The 9,017-nt window shown below is 55.2% G+C and overlaps 1 long non-coding RNA gene across 1 annotated transcript; it reads left to right on the top strand.

Moving 5' to 3' along the window:
• Positions 1–1,209: 1,209 nt before the first annotated feature.
• Positions 1,210–5,626, top strand: LOC138393247 (uncharacterized). The gene is made up of 3 exons (XR_011235116.1): positions 1,210–1,318; positions 4,781–4,927; positions 5,565–5,626. It is a non-coding gene; the product is annotated as an uncharacterized lncRNA (long non-coding RNA).
• The last annotated feature ends 3,391 nt before the right edge of the window (positions 5,627–9,017 follow it).

Genomic DNA, 9,017 nt, shown 5'->3' on the forward strand with positions numbered 1-9,017 from the left:
GGGGTGTGCTGGAAGCTTTGAAGGCCGGAAACCTTCAAACCCTTCTCAGAGAGCACCCTTTCATGCCCCGATCCCCGCTGAAAAAATCATCAGGAGTTTCTGGGCTTTAGGGGACACGGGATGATAAGAGGAAAGAACACAGTGATGCGATGCCTTTGGTTACTTTGATTATTTGGTTGTTGTTTTTTTTCCTGACATCAGAATTCATATCCAGCGTCCAGCCAGCTACATTCTAATGACCTGTTTCTGGAACTGCCCTCCACTGTCTAGAGGTTCAGACACGTATAGGTGCTCAGTAGGTGTTTCTTGAGTGGATGAAGCCAGCAGGGATGGATTAAAACCACCGTGTTTTCCTTTAGAAAGTCAGCTTGAACTTTAGCAGGTGCAGCTGGTGTTGACAAACATACAGGCCCAAATCCGGGGAAGCAGGGGTGGGTGCCTTGTGACTGCATCCACTGGGGTTTCCTGTGTACCCACCCTGCTCGGGGGTCTTTGCTTTGGTTGGCTAATCCCATTGTCTCATCCTTCCTACAAGGCAGGTACAGTTATTGCTCCCACTTTACAGATGTGGAAACTGAGGTTCAGGAAGGTCATGAGACTTTCTTAGTGAGTGGCTTATTCTTGTCCTGTTGAGCTCTCTTTTCATGCCTGAGGAGACCGAGTCCCAGAGAGGGGACACGATGTGCACACTGCCCTTGGCATGGAGTGCTGGGCCTGGCCTTGGCTTCCGTTGACTCAAACCCCGTCCTCTCTCCGGTACCCCCGGCTGCCTGGATTCAGGAAACGGAAAACAACGTGCCACAGAAACAGTCTGACAACAAAGGTGCCACGTCGCTGAGGAAAGAAACTCCGCCCTCACGGTCCCTCCTTCCCTGCTGGGCACCCGCAGCAGGTGCTTGTGTCCGAAGCATGAGAAGCCGCGCTGTCCTGGGACCGGTGGTTTCCGAATGACTCTTCCCTGGGTGACGGACCAGGCTGCAGAGAGCTGAGGGCACGTGGTCCTGAGGCCCCGCGTGGCCGAGATTGGGCTTTCTTCCTCTCGCAGGAGTGACGGGGAACCACAGACCGCTGGGTCTTCTGGCCGTGTACCCGGGCTCCTCGCCGCCGCCATCTGTAAAACCAGGTTTGTTTCATTTTCTGTAGGGATGGGGCGGCCTCTCTGAGCTACCGTGTCCTGGATGGGCCCAGGAAGGTTCCTTTCGTGCACATTGATGAGAAGGGCTTCCTGGTGTCAGGGTCTGTGATGGGGACGTCCACAATTGAAGTGACTGCACAAGAGCCTTTTGGGACCAACCAAACCATCATTGTTGGCGTCAAGGTAGGATCATGTTTTCCCCATTTTTGAGCAATAAAAACAGTGGCACTGAGGTGATATTTCCTCCCTCTCAGGTGTTAAAGTGAATACGTTCACCTTCCAGCTGAGAAATCTGAGGTAGCAACTTACGTAAGAATAACTCAGGGGCAAAGATCTTAGAGAAAAATCCACAGCATCCTCTGGCCAACAGAGGTGAAGATCTTTGGAGATCATTGATTCCAAGTACCTTGTCTTATGGATGGGGAAACTGAGGCCCAGTGAGGGCCACGATTGGCCTGAGGTCACAGAGCTGGGATTGGCACCGCGGCTTCCTGAGCGGTGCGCCGGGGCTCCGCCCACCGTGCCTGGCCGCTGACACCACCTCGATGGGGAGCCCCTGCCCTGGGCCAGCCCCGCGCCTGGGACACGGTCAGTTCTGAGGAGCAGACAGATGCACCCTGTGACTGCGACCATAGCGCTGTGCTGTCCCGGAAGGAGCCTCTGAGAGTGGGCGGGTCGGGGATGGCACGGGCAGAGGTGTGTGAGGTTCAGGGGCAGAGCCTCGGGTGGGGGCTGGGGGGCTGGAACGGAGGGTTTGGGGAGGTGGGGTCTGGCTTTGTGATCAGATCATGAAATGCACCGGATTCCGGGCAGTTCAGTGCCGGTTAAGAGTGTGGGCTCTAGAGCCAGGCTGTGTCAGTCCAACTCCAGCTCGGCCACCAGGAGGCTGTGTGACCTTGGGCAAGTTAATGCACCTCTCTGTGCCTCCGTTTCCTTGCCTGTAAAATGGAGATCGTAGCGTTGTGAAGATTCAGTGAGTTATTGATAACACGTGTGAGGCACTTAGAATGGTGCTTCACACACGGCCAGTGCTCGGTGGGTACTATCTGCTCCTGTTGCCGTTTCACAGTAAAGAGGTTGAAGCCCGTGCTGGACTTCCTGGATTTTACTTGTAAGGAGAGAGTGACATGGACGAGGGGTGTGTTTGGAAAGGTTGCTCCGCATCAGGTGGAGCTCGAGAGAAAGGGGGTCACTGCAGGGGAACCAGCCACAGACTGAGGACGGGACCTGGCTAGGACCACTGGGTGGGCGGGTGACCATCTGGAAGGGGGGCTTGAGGGGAGGGGGGCTGGGGTGACCAGACTGATGATGGTCCTTCCCTGTGGCGTGGAGCACAGAGGTGGAGGTCGGCATGGGGGGAAGGGGGTGAGGAGTCTGGGCCCGGGGAGTTAGAGGTGGCTGTGGCCTCTCTAGGTGAGGCTGGGGTCCCACCGGGCAGGGGTGTCTGGAGCTCCCTGAGGAAGGCTGGGGGCGCGGTGGGACTTGGGGTGGAGCCTCCAGCCCAGAGATGGCCTTTGGAGCCCTGGGAGTGGGGGGAGCACCCAGGCTTGGGCACGGCAGGAGAGGGTGGGGGAGGGCCTTGGGCCACTGCTTGGAGGGGAGGAGGGGCTGGGAGCAGACTGCAGCTGGCAGTCAGGAGGAGAAAGGACACCCTGGGACAGGAGAGGCAGGGCTGGGCAGGGCAGTGGGGTGCAGCCTGCGGTGGGTCCCTGGGGACACATGGTGGTAACCCATGGGAGGTCGCGGTGCCTCGGCAGCAGCAGCCCTGGGGCAGTTCGGAGGTGATGGAGGCCCAGTCACCTAAGGCTCTGCGTCGGCTGCAGCCCTGGGAGCTGCGGGGGCTCCGGGAGAGCGAGACCCCAACCTGCTCTCCAGGAGTTCCCATCCTGGTAGAAACCAGACCCGTGGGCAGCATTGAGTGCTGGGGCCTGCTGAGAGGGCGGCGGCCTTCCAGGTGGAGGAGGTGGCCTTGGGCCTGAAGGGCAGAGGCCACTGGGCTCTGCAGAGGAGGCTGGGGGGATGGGGCAGAGGGGACACAGGGAGGCCTGCAGCCTGGGGAGGTTTGGGGTGGGCCAGGGGACCCGCTGGGGAATCTGGGCAGGCTGGGTCCTGGGGGCCCTCACTGCCTGGGCTTTTTGAGTTCCCATTTTGCTCATGTGGATGCGTTCGGATCAAGTGACAGTAAAGCAGAATGGATCCTTCTCTCTTTGCCGTGAGATTAATTAACTAAATTCACGAACAAAGAAGAGATCGTGGCTGTGGCAGAAGCCAAAGTCCACAGTATCTGCAGCCCACCCAGCCCGATGAATGAATCCAGCTCCCTGGTCTGCTGCTGGGAGAAGTAGCTTGTTCAGCGTGAGAACACCGGGCAGCGATGTCTGACCCGCCTGCACTCGAAGCCAGTTCTGCCAGGTTCCACCAAGGCATTTGGGCTTTGAGCCTCAGTGTTCTCACCTGTGAAATGGGTAACACTGTGCCCCAGCACACAGTGGGCGCTCAACCAGCTGCCTTGGCTGCCTGCCCAGATAGCGGTTGGTGTCCCTGAAAATATCGTGGCCCGTCAAGTCCACCCCATCCACACCAGCTTCCAGGAGGCCACAGGCTCCAAAGGGATTGTCACTGTGGGAGACAGAAGCTCTATTCTGCCCGGTACAGAATGAGGGGTCTTGCGTGGTCTTTAGAGAACCTGTGAGGCTCCAGGGAGCAGGGAGGTGGCTTCTTGGGCCCTTCTTAGGGGTTTTGTCAGCTTTTCCGGTTCAAACTCACACCGACTCCAGAGAGAGGATTTAACCCACCTCCTCCACGCCTTTCAGCCTTTCAGCCTTTTAGAAATCTGAGTCCTCCACAAGCCCAGCCAGGGAAAGGAATCGTGGTAAAAGAGCCCAGCTCCCGAAGTTGCCTGTTTCGGAACTGGAAATGCAATTTCAGCCCTAAGGCACCAGAGCAAAGAAAGCCACAGTTTACCACCATTGATCCCAGAAAATAATGACTTAGCAGATAGTCACTGATTTTGGTTTTATAATTGCTCTCCCAAATCATGCATGGCACATTCAACCCATCCCCCGCCCGTGACAGCCCTGGACAGTAGTTGCCAGAAATAAATAAGCCAATACAGGCTGTTTTTCTAAAACCACTTACACACCTTGTAGAATTAAATACCACTCTTGTTCTGATGTGTGGGGCAGCTTTTCTGTTTCCTGGTAACCTGTCCTTTCCTGCGTCAGGGCAAGGGGACAGCACTCTGCTGCTGGCCAGTGATACTCAGTGTATCAGTGGAGAACCGGTGCCCTCCCAGTGTGCAGAGTCAATGTGCCTTTGTCCCCTGCTGACAGGGACAGGAGACACGCATTATGGGCCTGGCCTGTCTGCCATGTCCCTGGGTGCGCGCTCTAGAATAAACGCTGAAATTCTGATCTGAAACTCCCCGTGATTCAGAATGACCCCTGCTCTGTGTAATTCATCCGTGGCTTTTATCATCTGTGGCTCCATCTCCAAGCTCTGGGCAGCCCTGGGCCCCTGCGTGGAAGGCACGTGGGCGCAGGTGGCTTTCTTGGATTGCTCTCATTCTGGGTTTTGGGTCTCCTGGGCCTGGGGGTGGTGGCTGGCAGGCCGGGTCACACCCTCTCTCTCCCTCCCCCTCTCTAGGTGAGTGCTCCCCGGCCCAGAGGGAAGTCGTGGAGACCTTGCACCCAGAGTCCCTCCTCAGCTGTCAGCAGCAGTTCCAGCCAGCTGTCTCCGATTTCCCAGCACGTGATGTTCTCACCGTGGAGCCAGGCTTCGACGCTGCTCTGGGTAAGTTTCCAGGAGTTGAAAGTGAAATGGACTTGCAGAGGGTCTTTCCCTGTAGACGTGTTGGGCCTGCTGCGTGTTCAGCTCACGGCAGCCATCAGTCCAGAGCAGCAGAGGTTGTCAGGAGCCCAGCCTGGGGATTGATGCCGGGTCCTGGCCTCTGCGGCTTCAAGTGGCCGCCAGGAGGGGTTGGCCTTCCTGAGCCGGGTCATGGCTGTTCTCAGCACCACCTACACCCATGGGAAAGGACGCAGAGTTCAGAGCGGAAAACCGTGGCCGGGTCGGAGTCCTCCTCTGCTGTCCCTGCCATTCTGCCTGTGGGGGTGGAGGCTGCTCCCCGCCCAGCCTCCTGTCCTAAATGCGGATGAGGGGGCCTTGCCCTGCCTGCGCGGAGCACGTGAGAGGCGGCCGGAGTGTCCTTAGTGAATAGTCACGGGCTGTACTGCGGCCGGCTGTGCCTCAGGCCTTTGGGGGCCGTTATCATATCATGGGCAAAGGGCTCGCTGGCTTGGACCTGAGTGTTGTTTCTAAGATGACTGTTTTCGTGCTGCGTGACCTTGAGCAAGTCACTTAACTTCTCTGAACTTGAGTTTCCCCATCTGTAAGGTGGGGACAGAGACGCCTGCCTATCTGCTTCCAGGGATGATGTGAATCAATGACAGTGGAAGACTTCAAAGCTGCAAAGACTTGTATAAATCTGAGAGGTTAGTAATATGTTCTTCTGCCTCCAAAGCTGGCCTTCCCCGAGGAGACAACGCCGTGTTCTTGAACGTGCAGCGAATTCCCCAAACTGTGCCCTCCCCTCTCCAGTATTTCTGCCTTGGGTTGTTAAAAATGGTAATCTTCTGTCAGGCCTGAAGTTATGAGCCTGCTTTATTGGTCAAAGGCCATAATAATTTGAGCTCTTATTTTATAAACTCATTTCTGCACAGCGATATCCTGATAGGAGCAGGAATAATAAATCACAAACATGTCCCCAAGATTGCATTGTAAATGTCAAACTAGACAGGAAATTGTAATTAAAGAAAGGAAATTGCTACAAAGAAGCAGTTGATTTTAAAATGAGCCAAGCATAGAATTTTCTAAGCATTTAATTAGAGTCCAATTTCAACTGACTTGGCCTTTGCAGTCGTATTTCTTATTATAACTCTTCTCCATAATAACCAAATCTCCCTGCTCACATAGGGCCGGCCCGTCAGAGGGTAGGGACACGGCATAGGTACAGGGACTAGGAACTTTACGGGGACAGTAATCATGGCAGAGGCTGCGATGATGGACACAGGTGTCGGATTTTAAATCAACCACAGTCGAATTTCCAGCCACCCGGGGGAACAACCTAACACCTGTGTGGGAGCAGGTTTGGCCTGACTTCGATGAGAAGTCACTCAATGAGAAACTCACTCAGGCATTTGCTTCTGTTGGGAGAAGAGGCCCAGGCTTCCATGATCTGTTCCTTGGCCCCTCAAACATGCATAGGAACAGCCCCCACCCAATCCACCCACCTACAGGCCGTGCTTTGCCCAGACTGTAACTTTGGGCACAGTCCAACATCCACATCTTGCTTCTGCATGCTGGGCAGTTTGGATACGGGTTCAACCAGGTGTGCCGCAGGCAGAGGCCTTGGAGGCAGGAGAGCAGAGCGGCTAAGCACGTGGAACATGGTGCCAGACAAGCTGAGTTCAGATCTTAACTCCAGCACTTACTGTGAGTTGGGCTAAGTCATATAACCTCAATGAGCCTCAATTTATTTATTTGTAAGATGGGTATAATGATAGACTGATCTCAGACATGAATTAGTAAGTCCCTGGTACGTGGTTAACATTCATAACTGGAAGTGATTATAATGATTATGGCTGAGTCTGTGCTGCGTCCAAGGAGGAAGACGGGGGACTTGATGGGCTGTCTTGATTGATGTGGGCGGCACAGTAGGTGGAGCTGAGCCAGTGCAATGGGTGGTGGATGTGGGAAGTGGGGGTGGTGAGGGATGACCGGGGGCACATTTTTGCTACCCCACGGGATGAGGAATGATCATACCGCATCAAGAAGTCTTTGCTGGCCCAGGAGTGATCCCCGAAGTACCTGTCCTCTGGGTCTTCTTGTCTCTCCACCCACTTCATAGGGCCCAGAAACTGGTTAGCTTCTGGTTCAAGTCCTGGTCCGCAGGGGCTGCTGCTTGCAGCTGGGATTCTCCATGCTGTCCTGCAGGCTTAGCCTCTTCCACAGGAAGGGGCAGAAAGACTCAGAACCAGGGGATCTTTCTTTCTAGAGTCCTCCTCTCTCTTCAGACAATTCAGGTTGTGGGGAGCAGACTAGGTAAAGTTAGACGCCAGTGGAACAGGCTGGTGTCAAAGCCCTGCTGCTCTCTCAGTGGGAACATTGCCCAAGAAGGCACTGTGAATAGGGGTCCAGCAGGTCTGAGTCTTGTACTGATTTTGCATTACAGGCACCAGGGAGTACTATTTACACAGATTACAATATGAATGCCCCCTCTTGGAATTGTGCAGTGTACAACCTCTACAATGGAACATGGTTAACCTAGACTCTGGGCCCAGAGATCAACTGGAGCTAGATTGATAGGGGATAACAGGGTCAGGTTGGACAAACAGAACAGTTTGAAAATTAGGACTTGAAGTGAAGAATTGAAGATCCTAGGAATGCAACTAGAAACCAAGGGAGCAAAGTTCCGGAGAACTACAAAGGTGTGCCTAGAACCCTAGGTACGGGGAAGGGGAGCTGATGGATTCTATCTCCTATGTACCTCTGCTCCATGACGTTTGTCTCATCCCTGTCCCCAGAGAAGCAAGAAAGCATTGAGTCAAGCACCCGCCAGCCCTTCAGTGGAGTACTCCCATCTCAGCTGGTGATGAGCCAAACGCAGAGGTCACAGCACATGGGGCAGACAGTGTGTGCGTGGCTGGCTACATAGGATCGGATTCCTGGGCTGTGGCCTCCGGGAGGAATGCTTCATGGCAGAATGCTGTGGAGGTGGTCACGGAGAGTGAGTTGGAGTCTTATAGGCACCCGTGGGGAAAGGCATTCTAAGGAGGTGGGACAACCTGGGCAAAGGCAGAGGAGTGTGAAGATACTTTTTCATTCATTCAGAAAGTATTTATTGTACCAGGTACTGTTCTGGGCAGCGGGGATACTTGAATGTACAAAATAGACAACAGTCCTTGCCCTCCTGAAGTTTCCGTTCTAGTGGGAAGGGAGAGATAACGATGACTGCAATAAACAAATTATACAATGTCAGAAGGCGATAAGTGCTGCGGAGACAAACAGAGCAGGGAAGAGGACGGAGTGTTGGGCAGGAGTTGCCATTTTGAATAGGGTGGCCAGAGACCTTCCTGGGAAGGCGATATTGGAGCCAAGACATGAGGGAGGTAGGGGAGCAAGGCAAGTGGACACACAGAAGGGCATTCGAGGCAGAAGGAAGAGGCAGTGCAAAGGCCCTGAGGCACATTCGAGGGACAGCCATGAAGCCCTTGTGGAGTGAGGAGGGGATGCAGTAGGAGAAGAGGGCACCAGGCTGCCCAGGGCAGGTGATCGTAAGGACCCGAACATGATCAGGATATTTCTGACTATGTCACTGCAAACAGACGGGAAGGGGTCAGGGGTGGAAGTGGAGAGACTCTGGGAGACCAGCGCCGTGGGGCTGAGGCCGCATCGTGGGCTGCAGTTGGGGTCCGGGAGATGCGTCCTGTGGCACTCAGTGCTGGGCCCGACCCCAGGGCCCTCAGTTGGCGGTCCTGCTGCCCTATTTCATCCCTAAATCTGCCCCAGGAAGGCTGCCATGTTATCCCTCTGGACCAAGAGAATCCGAGGGCCAGCAGGACGCCGACACACTGGTGCGGCCGTGGAAGGGACTCCACCCTGGCACCCAGGTTCCAGGTCTGCGGAGCTCCCCAGGCCCTGCTCAACAGTGCTCATGCAAGTCCGGGCCAAGGAGGCCAGGACAGGAACCAGAACAGTTCCAGCCCCTGCCTGCGTGGAGCCTCCCGCTGCACCTGGGTCCCAGCCATCCCGAGTCAGCCCTGGCTCGACCTGCAGCCCGGTGCTGGGTTGTGGGGTCTGCCACTTACTCTCCCTCCTTCCA

Source organism: Eulemur rufifrons, chromosome 10, assembly GCF_041146395.1.
Source record: "Eulemur rufifrons isolate Redbay chromosome 10, OSU_ERuf_1, whole genome shotgun sequence".
NCBI lineage: Eukaryota > Metazoa > Chordata > Mammalia > Primates > Lemuridae > Eulemur > Eulemur rufifrons.